Source organism: Phalacrocorax aristotelis, chromosome 9 (assembly GCF_949628215.1).
Source record: "Phalacrocorax aristotelis chromosome 9, bGulAri2.1, whole genome shotgun sequence".
NCBI classification, from domain to species: Eukaryota; Metazoa; Chordata; class Aves; order Suliformes; family Phalacrocoracidae; genus Phalacrocorax; species Phalacrocorax aristotelis.
Genome location: NC_134284.1, coordinates 16,977,335 through 16,995,391, shown reverse-complemented (window position 1 = coordinate 16,995,391; position 18,057 = coordinate 16,977,335).

Sequence of the window (18,057 nt, the reverse complement as noted above, 5' to 3'; positions counted from 1 at the left end):
GAGCATCTCCCTTATGAGGAAAGGCTGAGAGACTTGGGTTTGTTCAGCCTGGAGAAAAGAAGGCTGAGGGGGAATCTCATCAATAACTATAAATATCTAAAGGGTGGGTGTCAGGATGATGGGACTAGGCTCTTTTCACTAGTTCCCAACGACAGGCCAAAGGGCAATGGGCACAAGTTGGAACACGGGAAGTTCCAGCTAAACATGAGAAATAGCGTCTTTCCTGTGAGGGTGCCAGAGCAGTGGCACAGGCTGCCCAGGGAGGCCGTGGGGTCTCCTTCCCTGGAGACATTCAAAACCTGCCTGGATGCGTTCCTGTGCCCCCTGCTCTGGGTGTGCCTGCTCAAGCATGGCGATTGGACAAGATGGTCTCCAGAGGTCCCTTCCAACCCCTACCATTCTGTGATTCTGTGATATTCAAACACACATACACCCACACACATAAAAAAAAAGCTTGAACCAATTCCAAGACCTCAACCCAAGCACTGGATTTCTATTTAATTGTTAAAATAGACTGTGACTTCATCTGCTTCTGGATTTTGAATAATTAATGGACTTAGTAGAAATTAAATACCCCTCTTACATTTAAAGAGGTTATCCTAAAGTACTCTCATCCTAACATGGCAGAGACATAATGTGCAGCACACTTATAAGGAACATGGGACCTCCAGAATAATTCTCCAAATTAAAATAATTCCATTATTCCACTATGTTACACCAGGAATGACCTCAGTGCTCAGATTTCAGATAATGCAGAGGAGGGTATCCAGTGTACAATGGCATAAAGGAAGAGTATTTCCAATGCATTTCATTACTTAGTTAGCTAAAAATGTGAAGGAGATAAAAAATAGGACAAGGTCTTATGCTAAACATTCAAACATTAGATGCTCCATCTAATGGAGCAGAACAGGAAGGGGAATTTTCAGGAAAGTATGGTAAAGCAGTAAATTTTAGTAGGCCTTTTTGTCAAAAAGCCAGAGTTATTTTTCTACTGTGCTTTGAAAAATCTAAACAAACTGTATTTTTATTGGGTACTGTAACCGAGATTTATCTGATAGATGTGCAGAACTTCAAGACCTACACAATGTTACTGCGATTTTGTTAATTTTAAATATGAACAAGCTTTTTTTTTCTAATTTTTTTTTTTATTCCCTCTTCTTTTCTGGGATACACATTCCTTATATTATGCCATATCCCACATTAAGGTCCTGGAAGGTGTAGAGGCTTACAACAGACAACTAATTCAGTAATATAAGCTATAAATAGAAAAGACAATTCAGTGAAGAATGGATTCTGAAAATGAGTTTGAGTTATCAGAAAATGTCCTACTTTATTATTTTGCATATATATTCTGATAACTCAAACTCATTTTCAGAATCCATTCTTCACTGAGCTATCTGTCTTTTCTACAACCTTTAGCCAAGAAAATCTTCCAAGCATGCTTCTTCCCTGGTAAGCTTGTTTTCTAGTCTAAATTTCTCCATTAAAGGCAGTTACCTTCCTGATGAAGTTTGTTTGGATTAAGACCTGTTTCTAGTAAAGTTTGAGTGTAACTTATTGATCAACAATGGAAAAATACTGCTTCTACTAAGATACCAAAAAGTACCAGGATCATATAGATAAAGATTTGTCCTTATTCATTCCACACAAGTGAAAGAAATTATTTTATTGTTGTTAAATGCAATCATAAAGCATGCAAATTCCACGTAGTTTGACCAATTGGGAAAACAATCTTTTCTCCTCTGAAAAGTGACTTCCACTACTACTATTATTTGAACTTAAATAGAAAATATTTATTATACGAACACTTGAATAAAGAAGTTTGTATCAAGTCTGTAGTCTACCTGTTCCATATTTGTTGAATCTACAGTCAAATCCACCTTGTAAGATCAGCATCCTTTGACACAAAGCTTCGATGCTACTGAGCATTATTAATGTGCAACTGAATATTAGCAAATATTACTGTAAGGATTAAGACATAACGTGAACAAAAATTTAAGTGATAGCAGACAGTTGGATTTATACCAGGCTTTTCCTGAAGTAAGAAATGACTGTGAAGGTCATTTGTTAGGGTTCTTATTTATCATATCAACACATTTGATACAGAGATGCAACACTAAGTCTACTCAGGTACATGATAGTGACAAAATTAGAAGTGTGACAAAGCTTGCCAATCGATATCTATAGTGAATATATCCAGAATGGTTTTAATTTTACATCTGACCATGTAGGAATTAGATAAGCATCTCTAATTATTACAAATACACACAACTCAGTAAACATGTTTCAGGGTGTTGGTTTCTCAGTTTTCTCTCCTCATGTTTGCAAATTCGATGTACATCTTCAAACTGTATATATAAATCGTAATATATAGATTTCAATATTTCTATTTTAATAAAGCATCTGCAAAGAGTCAGCAGTTTACTCTTAATTTATGATTATGCAAGCTTTTATAACCCACTGATTATGAGATACATCACATAAGGAGCAAACTAAACTTCTAAGTAACACATTTGTAAGTATCCCCAAAAGCAAGCCAGTATGCATACAAACTACAGCTCATGAGTGATGAGGGACCCTGTCATAATACACTGCTGTATACACTGTTCATAAGCTGACTGCTTATGAACATGGTGGCTCAGTAACCAGTTATATATAGACTATATTACGATAGTCATGAGCATATTTCAGAATGTGAAGTTGAATATTCAGAGTTGAGGAGTTCATGAGTGACCTATAACATCAAAGCAGAATGCCCTCAGAAATGCTCCATGCAAGTAAAGGAAATATTAGGAAGCATTTCAGCATATTTCATAGAGCTACTTAAAATCTGGTATTTCTGTCCCAAGAGCCTTTTCTGATATTTTTGTTCAAAACTATGAATAAGAGAGTTATATTTTTTAACATTTTCCAGTGGGCATGTGTAATAAAGTACTGCAAAAATTTGAAAAAAAAATAATTTCTGAAAGACTTAAACACCAGATTTCTCATTTTAAATATTATATATTTTTGTGAAGTTTGTAAGACCATCTCCGTTTCCTGCTTTCTTTAAGTTACAGTTTCCCCTTGGACCCACTGATATGATACGTCTTGAGAATGACAAGATAGCAGGATCAAATATTTTAAAAAATTTCCTCAAATAGATACTTTTGATTAAAATTTAAGTCTTTGTGTACAAATTTGAAATTTTCTGATTTTTTTGGTAAAAATAGAGAAAATAGCTGATGAGTTACAGTACAGTTATAACTATTAGAAAAGCAAGTGAGGACAACTATTAATTCTTTGATATTGCCTGCAATAAATGGAATTTGAAGTAGTTACAAGAGAAACAACTGGTATTTTAAAAAATAATACGTATGCTGTGTTTGGGGAAAAAGACAAATCTTCAAAGACTATGTGATATAAAATGAACAGTTTGTTCTAATCAACATTTAGTGGTATTAGAAATAGCTTTTTACAACTATTTCTTCCCAATTTTGTACTTCCAGTTGCTTACCTTCGTAAATATATTATACTTTTAAAAGGACATGATTCAGATGATTGATTCAGAGTGCAGCTCAGAAAACTTCCCCCCCCCCGTGATTCATTATTAAGCTTTTATGCTGTTTCATAGTTTTTGGTAGACTCATTAGTAACATAAGGAAATGTCTGTCCCATCAGCTTCTCCACAGCACTCTGTAACAACTAATAACACACCGTGAGTTGTTAAATACTCTTTTTCCATCACAGGCTAGAAATGCTGCATTACATTTTACAGATACTCTGGTTCTTCATGAAGTTCTGGCTTTTTGTTATTTGGCATCACATCAGAAAATACCTTATAATACCTTCAAGGGTTTTCTCTTCTTTTACATTGATTATCTGGGTAGAGAAGACAAAAATTAATGATCCAAGAGAGCACCAAATACTTGCCACAAACTTGCATGTGAGGCTGTGGGAGTAGAGTATAATTCAGAAAAAGCACCCTTTTTATTTAAATGAATCATCTATTCTTAATTTAAAGGAGAGAAATATAATATCCCTTCTTTCATTTCTGTATCAAGTGCATAAACAGTCTTTTTTGGTCCTGCAAAAAGGATCAAATTGGATGATGTCATCTGACATAGATAAAAACAGTGCGAGAGCACACACACAAATATTAGACACCTCTTACACACCCAATATGCTTAAAACGTAAATACCACAAAGGGAACATTAGTTACAAAGCAATTAGAGGTATAAAGGCATGAAATTCAATGTCTTGATTTACAGTAGAGGTAATATCATAGAGTTTGCTGCTTTTTTTCTCTTGCTGTTTCAAGTGTGCTCAACTTAGTGTGAAAACAAATGTACATCTGAAATAGAAATGCACAAAGAATGATACACATGTGCATATATACACACAACAATCTTCAATTTTTTTTTGTTTTAGAGGAAGTATTTGCAAGTGTAATAAAAACAAAAAGACAAAACATCCATCTGTGACATCAAATGATAAATGACATTCAAAATTTGGTGACATCAACAGAAATTCTTCCACTAATTCCGTTGAGTATTATATTACAAACCTGATAATTGTTGTTTTATTTTTTTTAAATACAAGTCACATGGATTTCTTTCTAACTGTGACTTATCTGAGTATCTTTAATGATCTGATATGTTAAATATCTGAGGAAGTGGTAGCATTTGGAAAAGGCATGTAATACAGCAAAGAATTTTCAACGTAAGTGGGAAAACATGTCTTTAACAGTTATTTTGTGGATGACAATATTGCTTTAAAAACACCTTTTCTCAACTGCGATATCTTTTGTGTGAATCAGTGTGTCTTGAGCAGTGAGAATTGCAGTTAGTGCAGAATTATTTTAAATAAATGCATAACCTCCAAAGACTTAGCTATGTTACCAATATGTCTTTACAGTGTGAAATCAACTGAGCATATAACACCTATATGCTTTTACAATGCAAACAAAATAAATATGAATGCTTATGAATAATTTGCACAACCATTTTTCTTGAAAGAACAGACAATTTCATAGTGTTTCACTGGAAGTTCAGTAGGGCTGTACTGGTATTAACATGCCTTTTCTCTATTGCTCAGAGAGTACAAAAAGTATGTCAGACACAACACAGAAGCACCAGAAAGCTGTTAGTAGAATACATACAGTTAAATATAAGTTACAGGTCATCTTCTTTGGACAGTCTGTACATGCTGGGCCTCATATCTTCATTTTTATAAACAAACATACATCTAGACCAGAAGAAGGCAGGTAATATTTATATAATCATACTTTCCAGATAAGAATAAAGACTGTATAATTGGTGCCAGACTAAAAATTTATATAAGGAGCATTCATCTGTTCCAGCAAAGTATTAAGATTTGTTTAAATCCTATGTACAGGGACATATATATGACTATCTTCCTTTCCTCTCCCCTGTTTTTTAAATTAATTTTAATTTTAACCATGGACGTCTTTAGGCAGTTTGCTTACACAAATAAATTAATACTTAACATTCCTTCCCCATGCCATATCCTTACATTTCGTTTAAGACTGACAGCATTAGTAGGTTTTGCACATATCTTTTACATTCCGAAACACAAAGGAGTTTACAAAGCTTATATATTGTCCTGGAAAAGAAATCATAAAGGTTTACGACACAGTTTAACTTTTCTGTGAATCCTCTCCTTGAACTGGTTTGCATGAAATCAGGCCACTCAGAAACTTCAGTTTATTGCCTCTAAAGTGAATTCCACCTTTTCTATAGCACTTCAGTTTCTGGTTCTTGATGTCGTGATATTAAAGACATCAATTATGCAATAGGTGAACTGAAGCAACTCTCCTAATATAATTATGCAGGATTTAATTTCAGCCCTAACCAACAACTCTCAACAAGACCTTTCTGTATGAAGTCTAGTTTAAAGCAAACAAATGAGCAAGTCCTCAAAACTCAACTTCATGTCATTTTTTTGTCTTACTTTAGGCCTTATTGAGTAAGGATCTAACAAAGAGATGATGATCATATTCTTAACAGCAAACAAAAACCTTTCCAAAACTAAGAGGGGAAAGCACAGAACCTGAAATCTGAGTAATTTCAGGGTACCATAAATTGAAAAAGAAAGTCGGCGAGGAGCACAGCGGCGGCAAGGCACTCAGCACTAGATCGGGGCAGGCAAGGTGGTTCCTCATACCCAAGAAGCCCAAGGGTGAGCAGCGGGACCCATCAGGAGTCGGCAGCTCTAGCGAGCGAGGCTGACGTGCAGCTGACGCACCGTGGAGCATTGCCGGAATCAATGAGGCGAACAGGGCATGGCGCGGCAGAAGGGTGTGGTGTGACAGTTCGCACAGGCAGAGCAAGCAGGAGAGATGTCGTAGCCCGCTTGTAGGTCTACAGTTCAGCAAAGTGCTTTGGTCTCTGGCAAAATGGTGGGCACTTGCCTCAGAGCTAAAAACCACTGTTCCTACAGAGGAAGCCCCTGAGACATCGGGTGCATCCACCCAGACAGATCTGGTAAGAAAGGAAACATCAGTACAGGCAGTGGGTTGCATCAAGTGCCCAAACCCCCCTCCTGATGAAAAGGTAAGTGTCTGCACAAGATGCACACAGGTTGATGACCTGTTACATCAGGTGCCTGAACTGCAGGAAACAGTTAAGAGGCTGCAGTATTAGAGGAGCTGAGGCAGAGATAGACAGGTGGCTTCAGAATCATGTTCCTGTGGCAGACACTGCCGAGAATGAGGCACCGTGGATCCTGGTGACTCACAGAAGCAGGACTCCACATCAGCCTGCACCCTCTACCATCACAACCAGAAACATATATGAAGCCTTAATGGCTGAGAACACCCATGAGCAAGGTCTGCAAAGTCCCCTGCAAGGGGAAACTGTACCAGCAACATACAGTGGATATCATAAAAAGAAACGATGAGTGCTCATGGTGGGTGACTCTCTGTTGAAGGGTACTGAGGCACCCATCTGCTAACCTGACAGGGAGTCACGAGAGGTATGCTGCCTTCTGGGAGCCAAGGTCCAAGACGTTGCCGAGAGCGTGCCACAACTCATCAAGAAAACAGACTACTATCCACTGCTATTATTTTATATACGCATGAACGACACTGAGAGCCGTAACCTGGGTAAAATCAACGAAGACTTTCAAGCCCTGGGGGAGCAAGGGGAAAACATTGGCGCCCAAGTAATATTCCTTTCTATTTTGCCAGTTTGAGGGAAGGGAGCAGCCAGAAACAGGCACATAATGTATATCAACTCCTGGCTACGTGGCTGGTGCCACTGTGAGGGGTTTGGCTTTTATGACAATGGGGTGTTTTTCAATGACTATGACATGCTAGGGAGGGATGGAATCCACCTGTCTAAAAGGGTGAAGGGAATCTTCAGCAGTAGGCTGGCTAACTTGGTGAGGCGGACTTTAAACTGAAGGAGTTGGGGGGTGGGATCCGTTGCAGAAATGCTCACACCAGCACGTCCAACGGGGGAGTAAGTCAGGCCAAGCAGTGTGGTGACAAATGTTCCGTAGCTGTCTCCCAAGAGGTGAAACAGAAAAGTAATCACCTCGAGGGTGTGCTTACAAATGCATGCAGTCTAGGAAACAAACAGGAGGAACTAGGGATCCGTGCCCACTCAGAAGGTTATGACATCATAGGAGTAACTGAAACATAGTGGGACAACTCAAATGACTGGGGGATCACAATGGACAGTTACAGGCTCTTTCATAGGGACAGGCAGGGAAGAAGAGGTGGAGGAGTTGCACTCTACATTAAGGAAAACCTTGAATGTATAGAAGTCAACTATGGTGATTGTGACTGCTCTATTGGATGCCTCTGGGTTAAAGTCAAAGGGGTCATCTCCAAGCAGGACCTCACAGTGGGCATCTGCTATCAACCTCTTAACCATGATGACAATGCCGATGAAGCGATACTTGGGGCACTAAAGCAAGCTTCTGGCCAACAGAACCTCGTCCTGATGGGTGACTTCAACTACCCAGACATCTGTTGGAAGAACAATATGGCAGCTCGCATGTCATCCACCAAGTTCCTGGAATGCATAGAGGACTGTTCCCTGATACAAATGTTAGATGTACCAACCAGGAATGAGGCACTGCTGGACTTGCTATTCACAAACTGAGAGAGCCTGCTTTGTAATATCTCGGTTAGTGATAGCCTTGGCTGCAGTGACCACAATGTTGTGGAGTTCGGGATCCTGCTGGGTGTGCTGAAGGTCAGCTCTAAGACAAGGGTTCTGGATTTTAGAAGAGCAAACTTCAGTGCACTCAGGGCTCAGTTGGGAGGGATTCCATGGGAAGTTTCCATGGAAGATAAAGGAGCTAGTGAGTGCTGGGAGTTCTTCAAGAACTCTCTATTGGAAGCACAAAGCCAATTTATCCCCTACAAAGGAAAGGGAAGGAAGCGGAGCAAAAGGCCACCTTGGCTCAACTATGACCTCCTGGGTCTACTCAAATCCAAAAGGAAAGCATACCAGAGGTAGAAAGTGGTGGATTATCTGTCGAGAGCTACAAGGGCATTGCCAGAGCATGCAGAGATGCAGTTAGAAAAGCAAAACCCCAGCTCAAATTGAAACTGGTCAGAGATGTCAAAAAAATAACAAGAAAGGGTTCTTCAGACATGTCAACCACAAGCAGAAACAGAAGGAAAACAGAGGTCCACTGTTAAACAGAAAAGGAGAATCAATCACCAATGATGCAGAAAAGGCAGAGGTCCTCAATACCTTCTTCACCTCTGTCTTTACCAGCACTGTCGGGTCCCAGGCTTTGGGAACAAAATTGCTGATTGATCCAAACACCGACCCACCATCGATGAAGGAAGAGTTAGTACATGAACTACTACAGGACCTTGACCCCCACAAATCAATGGGACCAGACACCATCCACCCAAGGGTGTTGAGAGAGCTGGCTGACATCATTGCAAGGCCACTCTCCATAATCTTTGAGAAGTCATGGAGAACGGGGGATGACTCATAGGACTGGGGGAAGGCAAATGTTACCCCTATCTACAAGAAGGGCTCGAGGGAGGATCCGGGTAACTATAGGCCCACCAGCCTTACTTCAATCCCTGGGAAGGTTATGGAACGAATCCTCCTGGGGGCCATCACAAGTCAAATGAAGCACGTGATTGGGAAAAGCCAACATGGCTTCACTAAAGGCAGATCATGATTGACAAACGTGGTGGCCTTCTATGACAATGTCACTTGCCTGGTTAACATGGGGCGGGTGGTGGACATTGTCTACCCAGACTTCTCCAAGACCTTTGATATGGTCTCCCACAGCCTCCTTCTGGAGAAATTAATGCATTATGGCCTAGACAAGTGGTCTGTGCAGTGGGTTGGGAACTGGCTGACAGGCCGCACCCAAATGCTCCTTTTCCAAGTGGCAAGCTGTCACAAGTGGAGTCCCCCAGGATCAATACTGGGCCTAATGTTATTCAATATCTTAATAAGTGATCTGGATAATGGGATCAAGTGTACCCTGATGAAGTTTGCAGATGACACCAAAATAAGTGGGTGAGTAGACACCCCAGAAGGGAGAGCTGCTCTGCAGGAAGATCTGGATAGGCTGGAAGAGTGGGCCAGCAAGAACCTTATGAAGTTCAACAAGGGCAAGTGTAAGGTCATGCATCTGGGAAAACATAATCCGAGAGTGCAGCAGAGACTGGGATCCACCTGGCTGGAGAGCAGCTCTGTGGAAAGGGACCTGGGGGTCCTGGTGGACAGGAAGCTCAACATGAGCAAACAGCGTGCTGCTGTGGCCAAGAAGGCCAACAGGATGCTGGGTTGCAGCAAAAAGGGCATCGCCAGCAGAGATAAAGAAGTCATTATCCCACTCTACTCAGCGCTTGTCAGGCCACACCTGGAGGACTGTGTACAGTTCTGGTCCCCGCTATACAAAAAGTATGTGGACAGGCTGGAAGGGGCCCAGAGAAGGGCCGCCAAGATGATCAAAGGACTGGGAAGATGCCATATGAGGATAGGCTGGGAGAACTGGGTTTGTGCAGCCTTGAGAAAAGGAAGCTCAGAGGGGATCTCATCACCATGTACCAGTACTTAAGGGGTAGTTACAAAGGAGGTGGAGACTCCCTTTTTACAAGGAGTCCCATGGAGAGGACAAGGGGGAATGGACACAAGTTACTCTGGGGGAATTCCGATTGGACATGAGAGGGAAATTTTTCACAGTGAGGACAGTCACCCATTGGAATAATCTCCCCAGGGAAGTGGTTGACTCAGCCACGTTGGACACCTTCAAGAGTGATCTGGACAGGGTGCTGGGCCATCTTGTCTAGACTGTGCTCTTCCTAGAAATGTTGGACTAGATGATCCCTGAGGTTCCTTCCAACCTGTGATTCTGTGATTCTGTGAGAATTTGAGGGAACATCAAGAAGAACATCCCCTGCAGTGCCACAGTGCTCTGAAAAATGCCAGAAGTATTTGAATGCTGCTCATGAGTTGTTCCTGTGAAAAGCCCAGTGATTACAAGTCTCTGGCACGCAGCCAGTCAAAATTTCTTCCTCCCAATGACATGATCAGCTCCTGTTGGAGACACTGCTGAGACAGGATAGGTGTTTTACCATATTACAGGGTGTTCATAAGACTGAACCATATAATCACAGCTCCAGCAAAGAGAAAAGTTTAACTGTTTTCCCTTTATCAGATGTGACTGGAGGAAGATTTAAAAAAGCATTTAGATATTAAAAGGATCAGAAAAATAGATATTTCAAGAACAGCTAAGCAGGCAATATTTCATCTAGGTTTCTGTATCTAAATATCTTTCATTTTCTATTTGTATGGCCTTCAGAATTGCCCAGAAAATAGGAGACATGCACCTTAAGAATATATTGTAAATCTGTGTCTTTGTGATTTTGGTTCTGTCTGAAGTATTTCAAGGACAGCAAGTTAAAGACCAGACTGGAGTGAATAAACTGATGAACAATGTTCCTTGCATTAACTGCAATGATGTCATCTTCTTCAGATTAGTTGCCTGTGGCTCCTCTTGAAATTTGTGGCAAATTACATCACACTTTTCCTGGAGGGCCACTTATTGACTTCTTTAAGCCACGTGATATTTAGTGAAAGTCAAGATTAGATTATGGGTGGGCTTTATGGCCAGAAAAGTAATGATTATATGTATCTTGTTTGTGCTGTACGTAGGGATACCCTCCAGAGTCTACTAAACCACAGCAGGTCATTACTCATCTCTTTTGCTAGTTTCCTCTAGGAAAAATCTGAGCTAGTCACAAAAAGTCTGGATGAAAATCCAGCAGGGACAGTTTATCTCATGGCTAAGAACTGTTTCTGGTCTTCTTTAATTTAATAATAGAGATATAGCCTGTTAGTTTTAATATTCTTTCCTTGCCATTCCCAACCCCTTAAACTGGAAACACAGATGGAAAAGCACTCAGTGCATAAAATTATTTGCATCTAATTTGCCTATTGTTAAATGATAAAGCAAAGTAGCATGCAGAAAGTCCTCTGGAAGAATGAAAAAAGAGTCTGAAATGGAAGAATGGAGCCAATGAAGCAAAAATTTTTTAGCCTGACAATTTCCATACGGTCCCCAAGAAACATCACACTTGTGAAATGATGTGAGTACTTGACCTTGTTGTTGTTAACAGCAGCAGGGAGGAGAAAGTGGAGACAAGAAGATAGAAACAGCAACTTCTCTGAACCTCTCAGCATTTGTCTGGACCTCCCATTTGCAAAGACTCTATGACTCCCCTTTAGGAAGGCAGGCATGCCACAGTGGCTACCCTGAAATTTAGAAGGGCAGACTACGGACCGTAAAGGAGTCTGGTTAATGGAGTCCCTTGGGAGGCAGTCCTGAAGGGCAAAGGAGTACGGGAAAGCTGGATGTTATTACAGAAGGAAGTCTCAAGGGTGCAGGAGCAGGCTGTCCCCATGTGCTGTAAAGTCAAGCAGGTGGGGGAGAAGACTGGCTTGGCTGAATAGGGACCTTTGGCTAGAACTCAAGAAAAAAAAGGAGAACTTACTGCCTTTGGAAGAAGGGGCAGGTGACTCAGGATGGCTACAAGGATGTTGCGAGGTTATGCAGGGAAAAGATTAGAAAGGCAAAGGCCCAGTTGGAACTTGAACTGGCCATCACCGTTAAAGATAACAAAACATGTTTTTATAAATACATCAGTGACAAAAGGAGGGCCAGGGAGAACCTCCCTCCTTTACTGGATGTGGAAGGTAACCTTGCCAGGAAAAATGAGAAGGCTGAGGTACTTAATGCTTTCTTTGCCTCAGTCTTTAATAGTCAGACTGGTCATCCTCAGGGTTGTCAGGCACCTGTGCTGGGAGATGGAAATAGTATGCAGAATGAAGTCCCAGTTGTTGAAGAGGTGGCAGTCACGGACGTGCTCCTTCACCTCGATGTTCACAAGCCCATGGGCCGGATGGGATCCACCCAAGGATACTGAGGGAGCTGGCAGAGGAGCTCGGCAAGCCACTCTCCATCATTTATCAGCAGTCACGATCAACTGGGGAGGTCCCAGGTGACTGGAAGATAGCAAATATAACACCCCTCTACAAGAAGGGTCAGAAGGAGGATCTGGGGAACTACAGGCCTGTCAGCCTGCCCTCGGTGCTGGGAAAGGTCATGGAGCAGATCATCTTGAATGCCATTACACAGCACGTGTGGCACAACCAGGGGATCGGGCTCAGCCAGCATGGGTTTATGACAGGGAGGTCCTGCCTCACTAGCCTGGTCTCCTTCTATGATAAGATGACCCGTTTAGTGGACGAGGGGAAGGCTGTAGATGTTGTCTACTTGGACTTTACTAAGGCCTTTGACACTGTCTCCCACAGCATTCTCCTGGAGAAGCTGGCTGCTCACGGCTTGGACAGGTGCACTCTGCACTGGGTCAAAAACTGGCTGGGCGGCCAAGCCCAGAGAGTGGTGGTGAATGGAGTCAAATCCAGTTGGCGGCTGGTCACGAGTGATGTTCCCCAGGGCTCAGTGTTGGGGCCAGTCCTGTTCAATCTCTTCATTGATGATCTGGATGAGGAGATTGAGCGCACCCTCAGTGTGTTTGCAGATGTCACCAGCTAGGTGGAAGTGTCGATCTGCTGGAGGGCAGCAAGGCCCTACAGAGGGACCTGGGCAGGCTGGATCATTGAGCCAGAGGCAACGGTATAAGATTCAACAAGGCCAAGTGCTGGGTCCTGCACTTGGGTCACAACAACCCCATGCAACACTACAGGCTTGGGGAGGAGTGGCTGGAGAGCTGCCTGGAGGAAAAGGACCTGGGGGTGTTGGTTGACAGCTGGCTGAACATGAGCCAGCAGTGTGCTCAGATGGCCAAGAAGGCCAACAGCATCCTGGCTTGTATCAGGAAGAGTGTGGCCAGCAGGAGCAGGGAGGTGATCGTGCCCATGTACTCGGCACTGGTGAGGCCGCACCTTGAGTACTCTGTGTAGTTTTGGGCCCCTCACTACAAGAAGGACATCGAGGTGCTGGAGCATGTCCAGAGAAGGGCCACAAAGTTGCTGAAGGGTCTAGAGAACAAGTCTTATGAGGAGCGGCTGAGGGAGCTGGGGTTGTTTAGTCTGGAGAAGAGGCTGAGGGGAGACCTTCTCGCTCTCTACAACTACCTGAAAGGAGGTTGTAGTGAGGTGGGGGTCAGTCTCTTCTCCCTAGTAACAAGCGATAGGATGAGAGGAAATGGCCTCAAGCTGTGCCAGGGGAAGTTTAGGTTGGATATTAGGAAAACATTCTTCACTGAAAGGGTTGTCAAGTATTGGAACAGGCTGCCCAGAGAGGTGGTTGAGTCTCTGTCCCTGGAGGTATTTAAAAGAAGGGTAGACGTGGTGCTTGAGGATATGGTGTAGTGGTGGACTTGGCAGTGATAAGTTAGTGGTTGGACTCGATGATCTTAAGGGTCTTTTCCAACCTTAATAATTCTATGATTCTGTGATTCTATATTTGTTGGGGGGGTGCAAGAGAAAATTGAGGCTGAAGAACAAATCTTTTGGGTTATGTAGTGTCCTCTGAAATTATTAAGATATGGTGACAAGCACAAGGAAAAAAAAAAAAAACTTCAGAACATTACGGAGAAGTTAAAGTGTATGAAATAAAAATTTCAGGAATCTTTCAGGTGCCTTTACTAACATTCAAGTTGAAATAGGCAATGAAAATACAGTTCTTATCTGGAAGATGGTTCAATTTCCTGTGTTCTCTGTCCTATGATGCCTGCTGCTTTATGACCCAAAAGAGTTAAAGATTTGCAAGCTATGGAGAAGTTCATGCAGATCTTTGTCAGAATCCATGTCAGACATAGATTTACAATGCAGCTTAAGTGCCAATGTATTAGTCAGTGAAAGACTGATCATAATGTTTGCTCTGCTTCATCCTCCATACATGGTCTAGTTTAACAATTCTTTTGTTTCCATTGCTAATACATACAGTCATATAATTGTGATAACCCTTTGAGCATAACCTGAAGTTCAATTAGTCCAGTTATTGAAGAGGAAAAGCTAATATCAAAATCAGATGGTAAAGGATGAGAGATACTTTATATAGACTGAATGTCTAAACTTGAGTGTCTGAAGTTGAATACGGACTAAAAAAGTTAATGTGATCCTTGATGCATAAATGATTGACAACAGACAATTCTATAACAATAATCTTTGATACTGTGTGTAACAACTCCTAAAGAGTTATGTCCAGCTCCAGTCTCAGGAAGAATGCTGAAAACTTGGAAAAAGGACATAAAAGACCCCCCCAAAATGAGAAAAATATTCACTATGACAAGTAACTTTTTTAGTTTAGCAAGGAGGGATTGACCCTCTTTTTAAAGAGTGACCTTTAAAGATCTCTTCCAACCCAAACTATTCTATGGTTCTATGATTATATGATAAAATGTTAATTGATAGCTTGATCTGTCATTCAGAACAAACTTGTATGTCTTTATAAATATAGACACCCACACTCAAATTTGATAACTATTTGTCAGCTGAGGTGAGAAGATCATTGCAGACCAAAAAAGCTGGGAACAGAATCTGTCTATATTTTAAAACAATATTATACATCAAATATATATTATATAAAGATACAGAACATTGTATTGAATCTATTAACCTTAAAGTATTTTTTAAAGAATTGTGGTAGACACTTACTAGACATTTAAATCAAGTTGGGATATTTCTACACAAGATCCAGTATTTGTAGCTAGTAGGAAAGGAACACAGGATAATCCCAGGGCATGCTTTATGCAAGAGGACAGACTAAACATTGGCCCTAAATGCTGCTGCCTTCTGGCTTTCAAATGTGTGAATCATCAATCTGAGATTCTTTTTAATTGACTCAGTTCATTGCAAGGGAGAACTTGGGGGTTTAGTCTGTACCATCTGAGTACTGACACAGCGTAGAAGCTATCAATAATGTTCATAGTTTATAGACTTTGCTACTGCATTTCCCAGCCTTGATTTAATAATCTTTGAGTTGTCATGGATTTAGAGGATAAACATCCAGGTTTTTCAATATACAAACTGAATCTATGAAATCCATACATCACTGCTTGTAATAAACAGAAACAAAGTTTATATTCTTTCAGTTGGACAAGGAATATCAGAGTCAGATGATTCCAGAAATCTAAGGTGTGGAAGGTGGAACAGGAATGAAGAAGGGAATTTCTGTGATTTACCTATCTTCACTCATTATTAGTAACAATCTATTTTTCTAATTAAAATTCCATACAGAGTGTATAAACGGTGGGAATATCAAACTTTAAATCACTGTCTAAAGCAGCTAAAGAATCCAATGCGTAGACTGTAATTTCTAAAATGGTTGTTTAATGTCTTTGGAGCAGAAAGTAAGGAGGATTTGTTTAGACTGATGTGTATAATTTTTCTTACCCACACATGGATAAGTCTGCTGAGCATTTTCTTTTTCCTTGAAATAGCCCAGTGAAAGGATGATCTCTAGTAGTTCTCAGGCAAGTACAGTACTCTGTGAAATCTCTTATTTAACAGAGGGAGGTCAGGATAGGGAGTTGCATAGTTTTAGTAGCTTAGCATGAGTATAGTTCATTGCTTTTCAGGGAATATTTCTTGAAATGCCAAAGCAGGTGTCTTAAAATGCCTCATATTTTGTGCAATAACCCTCACTCATAAAAACCCTGCTATGTATGTTAAAACGTAATAGCTGGAATATATCATATTAACACACCAAGAGCTATATCGAAGTAATATTATGAAACTGAGACTTACACCCAGAAAAAGTCAGGGAATTTAGTGTAAGTGATTTCACTTGAGCTTTAAATCTTTTTGCACTGTGTCTGAGTGACACAGGAGTGTGAAATTAATGATGTTGAAGGTTGAGACTACAGTGAAAACAAATGCAGGCAAAGAAAGCATATGTATCACAAACTAGTTGCTAACTAGAAGGAATGCAGTGGAATTAAAAATATATCCTTCTCTCAAAGCTATGCTTACCTCCATGGATGAACATAAACTAAATGAGTTAAAGGGTTAAGGCTGCCAGGAGCAAGGAACACTTAACAAAATTCTCCTTCTGTTCTATACTGTCAATAGTTTCCAGTGAACCAGAAACTACAGTTTCCTAGAAAAAGGGGTTACTTATTTTCTTGGCATTAGTTTTATTCAAATTTTTTATACTATGGATAAAATCAATAAAAGGAACACAGTCCTTAATTGTTGGGACTGTGTATGCTTGGGGGGGGTGGGGAGGGAGGAGTTATCACTAACTATAAGAACAATTATAAGAAGAATTAAAAGAAATGCAGCTATGGTGCTTTGAATCACTGAAGGTGCTCAGTGAGACACATGGGTTACAGCTGTAGAGTGTTTTCTGTGGAACTCCTTGCTTCTACCTCATCCTTCCTAACTTTTTGACTTAGGCAGAGTAAATTCCATATCATTCTATATGCTTCTGTGGTACAGTCCATTTGTGGATTATTCAAGACAGACATATGCATCCAAGCTGTGCAGGTCTTAAGTAGGGCTACAGTAATAACTTATATATGTTAGAAAGGTGGACAGCAGTGAGATGCAGGAATGATCTGTTCTGACCTGGGCAGTGGTAGGGGAAGGCACAAACAAGAGTAGCTGGATACATAACAGCCAAATAAATTGCAGGCTTAAGGTCAGGCACCATTTCATAATGGTGAAGTTTAAGGAGTTTCACATATCCTCCCTAGAAAAGCAGCAGAAACTTCATCTGTTGGGTAATATTTAAATAGATTAGTCAAAGCTTTAGAGAATGATTAGTTGAACAGCTACCAGTGATACAGGTAAACAAAGACTTTGATTCATTTTTCAGTCTGATTAGTGAACATAGTTGAGGCTATTTCTGTAGGCTATTAACTCTCATTTAAAATCTCCGTCCTGATAATTTAAATAAGAAAGGTACAAGGCACATGAAACTATGCAAGACATTTATGTTTTTTGCTAACAGTTGTTTTGCCCAACTTCTTTGTCTTTTGAATAATCAGCTGATTATCCACTTGCATTGTCACAACTACACTTTCACAGTCTTTTCAAATATACTTTTACATTGGACATTTCTTTTTAATAAGCCACCATAATTTTTTTTTTGCATTTCCCATCACTTTCAGCCACCAACACTTCAGACCTTGATAAGAGGTGCACTACAAATGCAAAGACACAGATAGATTCTTCCACTACCCCCACAGCTTTCAGTATCCCATCTCCCTTCCTACAAGGAGACTAGGATCAAATCTGAAGTCAAGGGAAAGAAGAGGGCAATACAAATACTAGGAGGAGACTAGGTGCACAACATTAATAAATCTATGCAATAGATGCAGAAAATACACTATGTTTTGGACTAGCCCTTTTTCTTTCTTTCTCCAAACTCTTTGCCCAGTCTTCCTTTAAAATGAGTTCAGTTAAACTCATTAACTGAATCAGGATCTGCTTCTAGGAGTGATCCATTATTCAGCACCATGTGAACATTTACGACTAAATTATTGCCTCTGCTGGAAATAGTGCAGGGTTTTACAATGGAAATAATGATGGGCAGACCCTTAGCCATTGTAATGACTACTAAGTAAGACTGTGAAAATGCAAAAGCATTACTGG